The 15,888-nt window shown below is 39.7% G+C and overlaps 1 protein-coding gene across 4 annotated transcripts in view; it reads right to left on the bottom strand.

Annotated features, from left to right (window-relative positions):
- Window positions 1-15,888, bottom strand: part of LOC106074843 (kin of IRRE-like protein 2) — a 321,964-nt gene that overhangs the window by 54,065 nt on the left and 252,011 nt on the right. The window lies entirely within an intron of this gene.

The raw sequence follows: 15,888 nt of genomic DNA, 5'->3' as shown, positions 1-15,888 counted from the left end.
CATCTATAAAATGAAGCTCGAAAGAGATTCTGGTCAGCTGGAGATTTCATTGAAGAAAAGCTTTGGATCTCGAACTAGGCGCTTCAGAGAACAATGTTCAGATCTAAGACTAGACGCTGTAAAGAACGACAACCTTCAACTATGAGAGAGACTTTGTTTGAAGGTGAAACCGCAAAGGAACAATGACCTTGACGACAATTAAGTCACACAGAAATCAGAAGAGACACTTTGGGTATTAACGCAGGATAAGATTTACATTTTGTTTGCGTTACACACACAGACATAAACACATCAAAAACGTTCATTAGTTATTGCAATTCTTCTTATCAGCTTGCAAACTCTTCTTGGGTGAACGGACACTGAGTGAACACAGAGTTCAAAAACGGCTGTAACGATTCCTAGAAATGTCAAAGTATATCTTTAGGAAAAAAAGTTGCTACCTTATTGGTCACACAGTGACTATGATTTAACCGTTATTTCTTGAAATATGATCATCTTCAAAATAAATTTGGTTTGTTTTTAACACGATACAGAGGGAATTCCCGCACTCGACTCAAATGTTTCTTTGTATTTTGAGCACGCTTTTAGTGGGTATTCCCGCACTCGACTCAAATGTTTCTTTGTATTTTGAGCACGCTTTTAGTGGGTATTCCCGGTACTCGACTGAAACGTTTCTTTGTATTTAGTAAAGATTTGAGTAACTAGACGTACAGGGAACATTTAGCGCTGTAGAAATGAACTGGATTTAATAGAAGAAATGAACTGTGCACGCTCACTGGAAAGACTCGTTGCAAATTGAAACATTACAAGAATTATATAAAATGAAAAATGATAGACAACTTTTTTTGTTACATGCTTCATTATATCTCTAGATATTTATCACTTTAAAAAATGTGCTCTTCTAAAGACAGAAATAACTAGTTGAAATTGAAGCCATTACACTGATGACGACTAAATTGTCGGATCTATATATTACACTGGAAGTTACACAAAGTCTGTGTTCTGGGTTTATTTGTGTGTAGATTATACCTAGAACTTGGGAAGTCTTTACATGTGACGGAAAAACTTCTTGGCAATGGGTAGCAGTGCGTGAAGGTATCAGTGGCAATAGGACTTCAATCCCTGGAGTCTAGGCTGGGACCAATCAAGAGATATGTAGTCTACACGGAAGATGTGAGAGAACTGTGTGTGTGTGTGTGTGGGGGGGGGGGGAGAGAGGTATGTTGGGGCTGGGCTGGGACCAGGAGTATTTGTTGTTGTGGCCTGGACTCAAAGAGATAGTCAAGCTGCCTGCGAAGAGACTCAACTTTGTTGTCATTTGTTTTCAGATAGTTATAAGAATGATACATAGCAAAGGGCGGTAGAGAGATGGTTTTCTGATGTGTGCGAGACGTAACAGAGGGAGGGTGGGGGAGGAGAAGTGAGAAAGAGGAGAGAGGAAGGAAATACTTTACAGGGAGTAAAAGCACGAGAGAGAGAGAGAGAGAGAGAGATAGAGAGAGAGAGAGAGAGAATAATTAAAATTATAAACCTTATCATGAATACAAAGAAACCTATAATTCAAGATAAGTAATAATTTCAAATATTTTAGTCCTGTTGTTATTGATAAACTATAGGGAAACTTGGGTAAAGGTATTTCCGTGATAACATTCCAATGATTTGGCACCTGTGTATATGATGTATCTTTGTGTGGACTCTCGCTGAACTGGTTTATGTCTCTCTTTCTATATATTCGCATTCCATAGTGCCCTACTGTCAATGTCAATCTAGATCTAGATTTAAAAACTTGACTTGTACTTGATTGATTTAACAGAAAGTAAATCGTAGGCTGAAATGCAACGTGTTACATTAGTATATCAGAAGAAAGCACGTTTCATAATTTGCGCTAAAATACGCGTGCTACTCCATGCAAGACATTTTCTTGCAACTGTCCGTTGTGAGAAGAATAAGTCTCAATGAGTCCATGCAAGCTTTTTTTTTTGTTCCATGTGCATTAAACAGTGAAAACAATCTCTCAACGTTGGCATCATCATCATCTGTCCCTTGACTTTCTCGTAGCTGTGACAGTTCAAGTAACCAAATCCCTGCATTTTTCAAGGTCAGCTTCAAAGAAAAGAAAAATTCACAAATTTTGATGAGCTCTTAGTAATAAGTTTGAAGCCTTGTATATACGCACATAATAAAAAACAACTTTTCTTTTTGTCCAGTATAGTCCAATTTTTTTTTCCAAATTTCAGTACAGGTCAAACAATTGACCACCACTGACACCAATACCTCATAGTTTATGAAAATAGATCACTGAATGAACTGTCTTTTAATAAATTTACAAACATTCACCAAAAGCTCTTGACTTTCTCGAACAGCGCTATCCATGTTCTAAATAGTAAATGCACCGTTGGTATGTAAGTTGAGCGTATGCCACAAAGTCTTTACATTCTTAAACTTCTTGGCACAGTTTTTTGTTTTCCAGAAGTACATGCTGCTTATAGGAAAGAAAACTTTCACTTTTCTTGTTTTGCAGAGTTTGCTATAGGCCTACATATGTATATACTTGTATGTGTGTGTGTGTGTGTTTGTCAGCGAACAAAAATGCATTTAATCATACTATCTGTATACATGATAATACATGGCATATATATCAATTAAGATTTGGACTAAAGGTGTTAACATAGAAATTATTAAGCGTCACCACAATAACAAACATTTCTATGATAAGGCTTCTTTATTTGCTACTATATCGTCACCAGTATGTATGTGAATGTATTAGGTATGGGGTAAGGTAAGGGTATAGAAAGGAAGGAGACAGCGCCAAGACTCCAACTACTAGGGCCAGCTCTAGTACCAGTGGTTAGAACTGATTGCGCCCCCTTCGAGACCTTGTGAATTCAATGCCAGCTCTAAGAATGTTGCTGCACTGGACACGACCGCCGGTCAACTATCAAGAAGGTCTGTGTCACGTGCTGATCCAATTTAAACTCCGAACTTACCCCCCCCCACCCCCATGTGGGCCCCAAGTCTTCCCGAAATTGATGAGTTGAGGGCTGCAGGGCGTGTTTACCCTGTGAGGAATCAACTAGTTACAAGGACAAAAGAGATTGGACCATAGCGCCAGCTTAGCGTGTTGAAAAAAGAGTAATCAAGTAAATAAATAAATAAATAATTTAGCGTGATCTTAGCGTGTTCTTAGCGTGGTTTTAATAGCGCGTTTATTTATTATGGACGTTCACGTAAATTATCTTCCCTTTCGAAGTAACGTCTGTAATTTATAAGATAAGACAGTCTAAGCGCGTGCATCACTAATAGGCAACCATCTTGTAGTCTATTTGCGTGATCTTAGTGTACTAGTTAGCGTGATCCTGACAGGGACGGTAGATATTCAATAATATTTCTGTTATTAATAATTAAATAGTCAAATGAAAAAAAAAGATTTCCACAGATAAATATTTTTAACCCAATTCATCTAATATCATTATACATGAGCATGATTACATCAGTGGGTGGATCAGACAAGAATGAGTTAAACAGACATGGCAGCATACGAAAATGTATACAGCGAACAAACAAATGAGAACAACTTTCGATCTAGCTTGGTTCCGAGTGTTGATGTCTAAAAGCTGACAGTAGCTCACTGACTCACACATTCTAGTCATAGCTTAGAGCATGCTGACTGACGTCATTGCGTCACATTGTGATGCTTTCTGACGCAAACATTCCCGTGACACTAGGGCGCAGTACGCCGCCGCCACACACTTAACCCGCCCCCCTTCCACGTTTAGGCACCAGGCACTGTGATGGCCCCGTGACACAGTGAGTGCATTGAACGTAAACACACCGGCAAGGTTTGAGTCGCAAGCAGGTGATGGAGCCTGGTTACAGGCATACAGTTTTAATTACAACTAATACAAGGTGAAGGTGAGGTGACGAGGTACACACACTTTTGTACTATCATGGGGCTGGGGGGGCACTCTTCCAGGCCTACACGTGGGAGCACCAGTTGGAGTCTCACCAGCTCGTAATTACTGCCATGTCGAATAGCTGTTGGTAGTTGCTAAAGAATACACTATTTATAACCACGGAACCGCATTCTTCTACCAGTTATGTAGTTAATTATTGAGACAATTTCTATCAGGAAACTTACATACGACAATTGGAACTTACATTCACAGAACCAGAGGATAGGGAAATGTTACAACGGCGTTTTGTATTTGGGAACAGCTTTGATAAGTTTGAGAATGGTATATCTTGCCGTTGAGGCTGAATGAGAATTGTGTATGTTTCTGTTGAGCAGAATGAGAATTGTGTATGTTTCTGTTGAGCAAAATGAGAATTGTGTATGTTTCTGTTGAGCAGATTGAGAATTGTGTATGTTTCTGTTGAGCAGATTGAGAAATGTGTATGTTTCTGTTGAGCAGATTGAGAATTGTGTATGTTTCTGTTGAGCAGATTGAGAATTGTGTATGTTTCTGTTGAGCAGATTGAGAATTGTGTATGTTTCTGTTGAGCAGATTGAGAATTGTGTATGTTTCTGTTGAGCAGATTGAGAATTGTGTATGTTTCTGTTGAGCAGATTGAAAATTGTGCATGTTGCTGCTGAGGCAGAAATAAAGGAAAGTAAATCGAAGATTGGGTTTACTTACCTTCCTCTAGTGCAGTGTTACCCATAAGTGGTGTGCGCGTACCCCCAGGGTTACGGGAGGACTTTGGACGGGGTACGCATTGTACCTCATTAACTATGCTGATTTGTTTAAATACCCATTTATTATGTTCTGTTAATAAATTAAAGTTAAATTAAAATTACTCACCTTTACAAAAATGATAAAAGGGGTACACATAGGTCAAGCGTTTGGGAAACACTGCTCTAGTGATTCAGATTGAATAACGATACTGATGGCATCAGAGCCGGACTTACGAAAAGCGGGGCCCCTCTTCTATTTTTTTTTTTACAATAGCTATTACTATTAATTAGATCAATTAGATCATTATATCAACATGTATTATACAACATGCATTGGAAGCAACTTAAACGCAATAGGTGCTAGTGGGCTAATTAAAGGTATGTCAATCGTACGACACACTAAATATGTTAAGTCCCTTTAAAAGACTATGACAAGAGCGGTGACTGATAGTGAGTGATATGCTAAATGTAAATGCTAAATGATATGCGGGGCCCATTTTGAACCGATCTGTCAAATAGGCCTGAGGCCCGGCCCTAATTTTGTAAAAGAGCCTACAATGATGCTCTAACGGGTAATAGTCCAGATAGTGACTGAGGCCTCTGTCTCACTGTTTTCTGAAGAGAATATGTCTTTCTATCTGTCTTTCTATCTCTCTATGAATCGTACTGGTTCATCAAATGAAATATAAACTGTCATATAAAATACAAATCTGTTAGTCCTTGTGTCTCGCTCTCTTCCACTCTCTTTTTCTTCTTTTTTTCAACCTCTTTCCCTCATTTTGGTGATTGTTTCACCTCCCTCTTTCTCCCTACTACTCTTTTCTCTTTCCCTCCTTCTCTCTCACTTTACCAAATAAATTAATTTTCTAGTTACCACATTGAAATCACTTTTGTTTCTGACTTCATTTACACTTATTGTTAAAAGAAAAAGATACCACATGTTAATAAAAGACCAGGTGAATCTCTAGACACAATCCTGAATACTCCAGACACAAGCAAAACTTGGTCAATCTATCAACAAAATAGAGAAGCAAAAAGAATTGAAAAACAAAACACACACACACACACACACAAAGCTGCCACTAAAAAAAAAAAAGTGAGTTACGAGTTAGAGACAAAACGTTTAACTCCGAATCACTCATTCAAGTGGTGTAATGTAACACTGAATGACAAGACTGGAGTACGCGAGACTGACTCAGTTTAATGAGTTGTCAACAATGGAGTCACGTGAATAAGATTTATGGCCGTATTTGTAGGTGAGCTGTTCAATGAAGTGTTGTTAAGGACTCACGCAACACGGCAGTAAAGGTGTTCAGTAGTTAGTAAACTGTATGCTTCCTAAGTGTAATTAATGTGGACATTGAGAGAAAGATACTTGCACATTGTCAATAAAATTATTCCTTGTATTTAATTTATTTCCCTTGATAGCGACAAATACAAAAATATTTTCCACTCATATATTTGACACAAACACAGACTGGCGCACATTGATAGACAGCTATCAAACAAAACAGACGTCTTCTATTGTAGTAGTACTGTTTACATATATTTGTCATGTCAAGATTATTCCCCCCCCCCCCAAAAAAAAAAATTAATCCAGATCTGAGGGAAAATAATTAGCGATATAATCACCGAGATGGCAGTTTAATTCACATAATCTGCCACGTCATTTGTTATGGAGATCATTGCTGTCTATAACGTACTCAGCACGTGAGCAGCACGTGAGCAGTGTAGGTTCAATATTAGACGTGAACAACATTTTCTTCACGTGGAATGAACAGTAGGATCACCGAGTGAGTAGTGACATTCCCTGAGCTGTTCACACTTTACGGAAGGATAAGTGTTTTCACCCAAACACCATCAGTGAACATAAAAGTGCAGCAGTAAATGTGAGCAGAGACTCTTGGGCGATAATACAGGACTACAAACGCAGAAGCGGCGTGTGGGGCTGGCTAATGAGGCGGCCATCTTTAGCATAATTATTCATTGCCCATAACAAAGCATGACTCAACAGAAAAACTGACCAATTATTTTTATCAGTTAGTCAAAACTAGTTTATTAATTTCGTTTTAGAGACAGTACTACTATCTAAGGGAAGATAAACCTTGTGTAGAGCGACTCTAACCTAAAAGTCTGAATGTAACAATAGGTAACTATAAGTCTAGTTTATCATCTTGGGATGGCTTGAGCCCTCGAGGTTAAATGAAATGTTCAAAACTGTTTTTTTTTCAAATTTCTTTTAAAAAGTCGTCACGGAAACCTGCTCTCAGATAGCCCCCTCCTTCCCTACCCCCTCCACACAAGTGATTGGACCAGAGCTCACTGAGCAAGCTAAATGCAAGAAGTTGCGTTAAACGAAAACAATTAGTAGAAATATTTCTCATCGCTCAGATTTATTCATGTTAGTCCAGATGTATTACAAATTGAATGACATGAACTGATCCAAACAAATTGAATGACATGAACTGATCCAAACAAATTGAATGACATGAACTGATCCAAACAAATTGAATGACATGAACTGATCCAAACAAATTGAATGACATGAACTGATCCAAACAAATTGAATGACATGAACTGATCCAAACAAATTGACTGACATGAACTGATCCAAACAAATTGAATGACATGAACTGATCCAAACTAATTGACTGACATGAACTGATCCAAACAAATTGACTGACATGAACTGATCTAAACAAATTGACTGACATGAACTGATCCAAACAAATTGACTGACATGAACTGATCCAAACAAATTGACTGACATGAACTGATCCAAACTAATTGACTGACATGAACTGATCCAAACTAATTAAATGACATGAACTGATCCAAACAAATTGATACAAGTGTACACGTTGTAGAAACCGTTCTCCAAATGTACATTTGATGTTTTTCTTGTTCAAAGCTTAGGTTCTCACTTTCTTTACTTTAGACAAACACAAACAACAAAAACAACAACAACAACAACAACATACTCAGCTTACTACGCATGGGTTTCCCGCCATGTACGACATCCTCCACTGACAAGCCTATCAGACTGAGGGACGACATCCTCCACTGACAAGCCTATCAGACTGAGGGACGACATCCTCCACTGACAAGCCTATCAGACTGAGGGACGACATCCTCCACTGACAAGCCTATCAGACTGAGGGACGACATCCTCCACTGACAAGCCTATCAGACTGAGGGACGACATCCTCCACTGACAAGCCTATCAGACTGAGGGACGACATCCTCCACTGACAAGCCTATCAGACTGAGGGACGACATCCTCCACTGACAAGTCTACCAGAATGAGGGACGACATCCTTCACTGACAAGCCTATCAGACTGAGGGACGACATCCTCCACTGACAAGCCTATCAGACTGAGGGACGACATCCTCCACTGACAAGCCTATCAGACTGAGGGACGATATCCTCCACTGACAAGCCTATCAGACTGAGGGACGACATCCTCCACTGACAAGCCTATCAGACTGAGGGACGACATCCTCCACTGACAAGCCTATCAGACTGAGGGACGACATCCTCCACTGACAAGCTTATCAGACTGATGGACGACATCCTCCACTGACAAGCCTATCAGACTGAGGGACGACATCCTCCACTGACAAGCTTATCAGACTGAGGGACGACATCCTCCACTGACAAGCCTATCAGACTGAGGGACGACATCCTCCACTGACAAGCCTATCAGACTGAGGGACGACATCCTCCACTGACAAGCCTATCAGACTGAGGGACGACATCCTCCACTGACAAGCTTATCAGACTGAGGGACGACATCCTCCACTGACAAGCTTATCAGACTGAGGGACGACATCCTCCACTGACAAGCCTATCAGACTGAGGGACGACATCCTCCACTGACAAGCCTATCAGACTGAGGGACGACATCCTCCACTGACAAGCTTATCAGACTGAGGGACGACATCCTCCACTGACAAGCCTATCAGACTGAGGGACGACATCCTCCACTGACAAGCCTATCAGACTGAGGGACGACATCCTCCACTGACAAGCCTATCAGACTGAGGGACGACATCCTCCACTGACAAGCCTATCAGACTGAGGGACGACATCCTCCACTGACAAGCCTATCAGACTGAGGGACGACATCCTCCACTGACAAGCCTATCAGACTGAGGGACGACATCCTCCACTGACAAGCCTATCAGACTGAGGGACGACATCATCCACTGACAAGCCTATCAGACTGAGGGACGACATCCTCCACTGACAAGCCTATCAGACTGAGGGACGACATCCTCCACTGACAAGCCTATCAGACTGAGGGACGACATCCTCCACTGACAAGTCTATCAGACTGAGGGACGACATCCTCCACTGACAAGCCTATCAGACTGAGGGACGACATCCTCCACTGACAAGTCTATCAGACTGAGGGACGACATCCTCCACTGACAAGTCTATCAGACTGAGGGACGACATCCTCCACTGACAAGTCTATCAGACTGAGGGACGACATCCTCCACTGACAAGCCTATCAGACTGAGGGACGACATCCTCCACTGACAAGCCTATCAGACTGAGGGACGACATCCTCCACTGACAAGCCTATCAGACTGAGGGACGACATCCTCCACTGACAAGCCTATCAGACTGAGGGACGACATCCTCCACTGACAAGCCTATCAGACTGAGGGACGACATCCTCCACTGACAAGTCTATCAGACTGAGGGACGACATCCTCCACTGACAAGCCTATCAGACTGAGGGACGACATCCTCCACTGACAAGCTTATCAGACTGAGGGACGACATCCTCCACTGACAAGCCTATCAGACTGAGGGACGACATCCTCCACTGACAAGCCTATCAGACTGAGGGACGACATCCTCCACTGACAAGCCTATCAGACTGAGGGACGACATCCTCCACTGACAAGCCTATCAGACTGAGGGACGACATCATCCACTGACAAGCCTATCAGACTGAGGGACGACATCATCCACTGACAAGCCTATCAGACTGAGGGACGACATCCTCCACTGACAAGCCTATCAGACTGAGGGACGACATCCTCCACTGACAAGTCTATCAGACTGAGGGACGACATCCTCCACTGACAAGCCTATCAGACTGAGGGACGACATCCTCCACTGACAAGTCTATCAGACTGAGGGACGACATCCTCCACTGACAAGTCTATCAGACTGAGGGACGACATCCTCCACTGACAAGTCTATCAGACTGAGGGACGACATCCTCCACTGACAAGCCTATCAGACTGAGGGACGACATCCTCCACTGACAAGCCTATCAGACTGAGGGACGACATCCTCCACTGACAAGCCTATCAGACTGAGGGACGACATCCTCCACTGACAAGCCTATCAGACTGAGGGACGACATCCTCCACTGACAAGCCTATCAGACTGAGGGACGACATCCTCCACTGACAAGTCTATCAGACTGAGGGACGACATCCTCCACTGACAAGCCTATCAGACTGAGGGACGACATCCTCCACTGACAAGCCTATCAGACTGAGGGACGACATCCTCCACTGACAAGCCTATCAGACTGAGGGACGACATCCGCCAGTGACAAGCATATCAGACTGAGGGTTAAGTCCCAAGTTTTCATAAGAACAGATCATGGTGGTTAAAAAAATAAAACTAATAAAAAAACTAACCAGAAAAATGTGACTTAATGAGTTTCACCTGTCAAGGTGCTAGATCAACTATTTCACAAAATATATTTCTACTAAATGGATCTTACACATTGCACATTATGAGAAGACATTAGCTCTACTGTACGTCTAACAACAAACGTATTGCCTCCCTCTCCCCAACCCACCCGTCCATCACTTCTTAATGTTAGACCTCTCAATTATAGCCCTTCCTTGAGTGTACTTACTTTCATAGTGGAACAGCACAAATAGTCTGTGACCCAGTGTTACTCTATAATGGAGTGTCTGTTGACCATATTGTGCAACATTTCTCGATGTATGTATATAAACAACTGGTTATGTTGTTGGTTTGCTTTGGTTATAACTCAGCGGGCTGTCATACTTAGCAGGTTTTCAGTCAAATGTAAATTCACCTTGGAGTTTAGTTCTAAGTGGACTTTCAATAGGTCTTAGGTGAATTCTAAAGGGGGGCATCATGTTGTCATGAAGTACTTAGTAGGCCCTACTATCTATTTCCAAGCTCATTTGATTACACAGATTGTGAGACGAACGAAACGGTAATTATGACACACCAGTACAGTCTTACATATTGCCTTGACACAGTGGCGTAACTAAGGGGGGGGGGGGATGGGGGGGGAGAATTTTAAAATCCCCCCGGGCCCCCACCTAGGGGGGGCCCCCAAATGGGTGTCCGAAATTTATTTGTAAATACATAAATTAATATATTTGATTGACAAATAATGTCAACGGGTGTCTTTTTTTAATCAACATTTATGGATTAAATTTATCACAAAGACTAAACCTAGATATTTTAAAAATATTTTTGCCGCACAGATCAGTTTTGAAAGATAAACAGTGTTATCCGTTTTAAACTTTGTTGCCACGAATAAAACTGCATGATATACAGCGAATTCCAGGTATCTTGTTACCTTTACTAATAATAGATCAAAATGGCGAGTATTATATGGCTATACTAATTAACCTTGAAGCAAAATTTACAGAATCGAGTATAACAGATCTAAAAGTTATTCTTAACAATGCTAAAATTGTCCATTATTCGGGTTTGGCGTCTATAATTTCAGAATTAAACTTCACACTCGAGTTATTACCCCTTTATTCATCTTTCCTCAATCCAATGGAAACTCTCTCTTTTTATTTACATCTAATGATCTAATCCTTTTGCTTTCGCACAAAACATAAACAAAAAATAATGACGTAAAATCATATAATATTAATACATCCTTCCTATTGAAGTCATTATCACACCCTTCCTTTTAAAGTTCTTAATAGTGATATCTACTAGCAGGGCCGGTCCTAGCATTTGCGGGGCCCTATGCGAAACGGATCGCGCGGGGCCTAGTCTGGGTAGGGATAAGCATAATGTCAAAATTATTTTTTTTGAATTAGAAAATAGGCCTACTTTCGTCTTTGCAATAAATTTTTATCAAATGAAAGCTCGCAATGCCACTTTTTATTTATTGGCACCCCAAAACGTCAATTTCGTCTATTCTTCAGGAGATTTGAATAAATTCAAAAAAAGTTCAGGACTTTATCGTATATTTTGCCTTTTCATGAGATTTCCTGGAGGCCCTGAAAAATCAGGAGGTCGCGAAAACCCTGTTATTTTATATACGTTATAATCGTTTAATTTAATAATGTACACTTGGAATTAGCGCGGGGCCTATGAAAGCGCGGCGCCCACTGCGACCGGCACTGTCTACTAGGAACTTTAACAATTCGTCCACTTCTGGTTGTCTTGACTGAACAAGTTCTCTAGACGTTGGTCTATAACTGTCTGTTTCGTTTGTAGCAACAGTTTGCAGTTCATTGTCTTCATCGGTATCATAGTACCCAGAGATGTTATCATCGAAACTCTAATTTAAAAAGCGTTGATTTCTTCTGTATGTTATTCCATTGTTTGTCTTTATGATGTAAGATCTGGGTGCTGATTTTTTTTTATGACAACTGTTTTCTGCCATGTTTGACCTAGATGAACTCTCTGACAGAATAATCTTTAGGTAGTCTTGCTTTTGCATCGTATTTCACTTAGCTTTTCATCTGTCGTTCGTTGAGTAATGTCTCTGCATTTTCAGCTACCAATGGTTTCAATAGTTTTTGATCAGTTGGAATGATTCCCTGCGTCTTCTACTCGTCAGCAGTTGTGATGGTGAATACGGCAGTCCACTTATCGGAGTATTTCTATACTCGAGCATAACGAGATATGTATCTTTCCCACTTTTGTATACTCTGAATCCTTTTGCTTTCGCACAAAACATAAACAACCAACAATGACGTAATACCATATAATATTAGCACAGAATCTTCTTCATGCAGTGGAAAATTACGAATTTTTTGCCTATCTTGAATTCTGGTCAAAGCTCCTGTGCCCAATTAATATAGTTCGGAAGAAACTACAAAAGTCTGGACTGCTTATACGGGAATCTGCTAAAGAAATTAGTACCCTTTCATGCTTTCTGCAAAATGATGAGAAACTGACAAAAACCCAATCCATCGAAAAAGCAAAAGAAGGTAGTGAATACTATGGATTCCCTGTAATCAAAACAACCATATGAAAGAAAAGACTTGATGGGAAGTTGAGTTCTAATGTAGGACTGTCAATACAACTGCAATTCAAACGTGTTGCGACAGAAGTGCTGGACAGATTTCATATGGAGATGAAGGGCAGATTCCAAAGGCTGGAAAGAAAATGGATACCTTTGGGTTACTTCTTGAACCAAGACACCTGTTGGAAGACACGCTTGTGACAAACTGTGCTACTTTTCCTGTTTGTATGATGAAATAAATAGAAAATCGCTTTTTCAATGATGTCATTGATGCACGAGCACTTTTCATCAACAAACAGTAATACAATCACCAATAGACATATTGAGGAAACAGGCTTCATATGGGAATTACGTGTGCTCAGACTTTGCAACCTCCTCCGAATACCGCTAACTCAGGCCACTTCCATTACGTCATGTGAGAGATCATTCTCAAAGCTCAAACTCATCAAAAAGTATCTCAGGAGCACAATGACGCAAGAAAGGCTTATCATGGCTTTAATATCAGTGAAGTCACAAATACTAGAAAGTATCGATGTAGTTGATGTTATAGATGTCTTTGCTGCACAGAATGGACTACGTGAAGCGATATCAATTTAGATTTGTCACTTGTGCATTATTTAACTAATAAACAACGGTATTATTCATTAAAAGAGTCTTGATGATTACTTTTTGTTAAGTTTACTGATATACTGAACCAATTTGATTTGAGGCTTATATATTTTTGCGTACATTATCTCATGTCATATGTCGAATGTCAAAATGCAAGGGGCCCCCAAAGAGGTCAATCCCCCCGGGCCCCCAAATCCCTAGTTACGCCCCTGCCTTGACATTTGGAGCTGATGGAAGGTTACTGTGGTTACAGAAACACAAAATTCATAATTTTGTAAAATTACTAAACCTTTGGTTAGTTAATTTTAAGAAAATATTATTTTTATTTTGGTTAGTTTTTTTTTAATTTTTAAAAAATACATTTAGATTGTTTATTTGTTTATTTTAAACCTGTGACCATGATCCTATAACGGTCATCAACACAACTACAATGTTCACTGCTCTGCTACTCAAGGAAGTGATTACCAGGAAGCGGAGGTAGTTATGGAAACTTTTTTTTTCTTCCTTTTTTCCATTTCTTTTCCATCTTTAATACTGCTTCACTCCCTTGAAAATAGAAATTCTCTCCCCTTGACAAGTTCGGTAATGAATACAGTAGGCCGTTCCGTCACTGATGTATAGACAAAAGCGAGTCTCAAACAGCTGGAACCACAGTCTCCTATATGCTGCTTTATGAAACGTTAACTCGTTAACCCGCCAACATTTCGTCAAATGTATTAATGGCACATTTATTTAATTTATGTATATCCCTTATAATAAATAACCACAGTGCAATGGCTTTTGTCCAAAATATGAAGGTATGTCACATTTGTATGCTTGCATATAATTACTAGGTAATGTGATGCAGTATGGGATGATAATATAATATGACACTCAGGGGCTTCTACATCTTTTATAACCTGCGTCATCATATATATAGAGAGATGCAGGTTTGGCTGGGATATAAATATATACAAACAATGAGCGAAGTCTTATGCAGGAAGTGTGTCTTATCGGAGAGATAGTTAACCTTACCATGTGTATGTGTGTGTATCTACGAACCATGTTGAACATCTTCAAATACTACAACCCTCTCTCTCTCTCTTACATTCTCTCTCTCTCTTATACACAAACACTCTCACACATTCTGCATCTCACTTTTATACTCCCAAATCGCCACTTTATAAGAAATTCATTTTCAAGCGCGGATAGTATGGAACTGAAACTTCTGTTCTAATTTTTAAATTCATCTTTGTCTCAAGATGTGAATTTTATTAAAATTATAGACCTATGCCGGAAGTAACCCATTAGGTCAATTTAGCAATGTATAAAAGCAGCTACGGAGCTGCACATACTACTGTGTCAGACGTGATATCAAAAACTGTGATGTAGAGTAAATAAACGAAAGTATTCAATAACATCTAGTAACTCGATCAAGCAGAAAACCATAAATAATATTTACTTTTTTGTTTTACCGGAAAGGACAGCACAACACCAAGATAACGATAAAGTAAAATATTCTTGTACAAATCAATTCGTCAACTAAACATTCATATTTAATTTGTTATAGGGAACAATTCTTTTATGTCTCTAGTCCACTGACCTATACATTGCTAACATTGTACATTCATAACAAAATACACGAAAACTGAAATTCTATTTTCAATTTTTGTTTTCGTTGCATGCTGGTAAGAACCATTACCTAATAATGGCTTATCATACTTACATAGGGGCGGAATTATGCAAAATGAATATTCTTGATAAAGTCAGTAATAAGAACAATACAATATTATTGTTAGTTCCCTTAATATGGAACACTTTAACGGTAAATACTTTTTTCCATTCATTCAATAATTATTAAAGTGATCTATCTGAAAGTTTTATAAAATGGGTTTGTATTGTAGCACTGGCTTATGTTCAAAACAGTGGCGTAGCTAGAGTACATGATGCCTGGTGCGGTATTTCATCATGATGCCCCCCCCCCCCCAAAAAAAAAGGCTAACTAAATAATAACATTGCAAAACCCTACTTTTTTTTTCAAAATAATATGTATTCATTAATCAAATATTGTTAATTCAAAAAATCACTTTTGCATAAACATACTACAAATGAATTTAACGCGCTTTCTTGCTTTCAAAAGTATCAATAATTTTATCGAAATCAATTTTTTCCACCAGCTCTTGTTCAATGGACAAAATGGCCAAATTAGTGAGTCGTAAATTTGTCATCGTTGATCGCAAATAATTCTTGATCAGTTTAAGTTTGGAAAAACTTCTCTCGCATGTAGCGACGCTTACCGCAATAGTCAAAAATATGCGAATCGTGATGACGATATTCGGGACTGAATCATCTGCTGATATTGTTTTTTAAATTTCAAGAGCTCAACAGGTCCT

Source organism: Biomphalaria glabrata, chromosome 1 (genome assembly GCF_947242115.1).
Source record: "Biomphalaria glabrata chromosome 1, xgBioGlab47.1, whole genome shotgun sequence".
Taxonomy (NCBI): domain Eukaryota; kingdom Metazoa; phylum Mollusca; class Gastropoda; family Planorbidae; genus Biomphalaria; species Biomphalaria glabrata.
The sequence above is the reverse complement of the archived record's forward strand: the minus strand, read 5'-3'. Positions and strand labels throughout refer to the sequence as shown.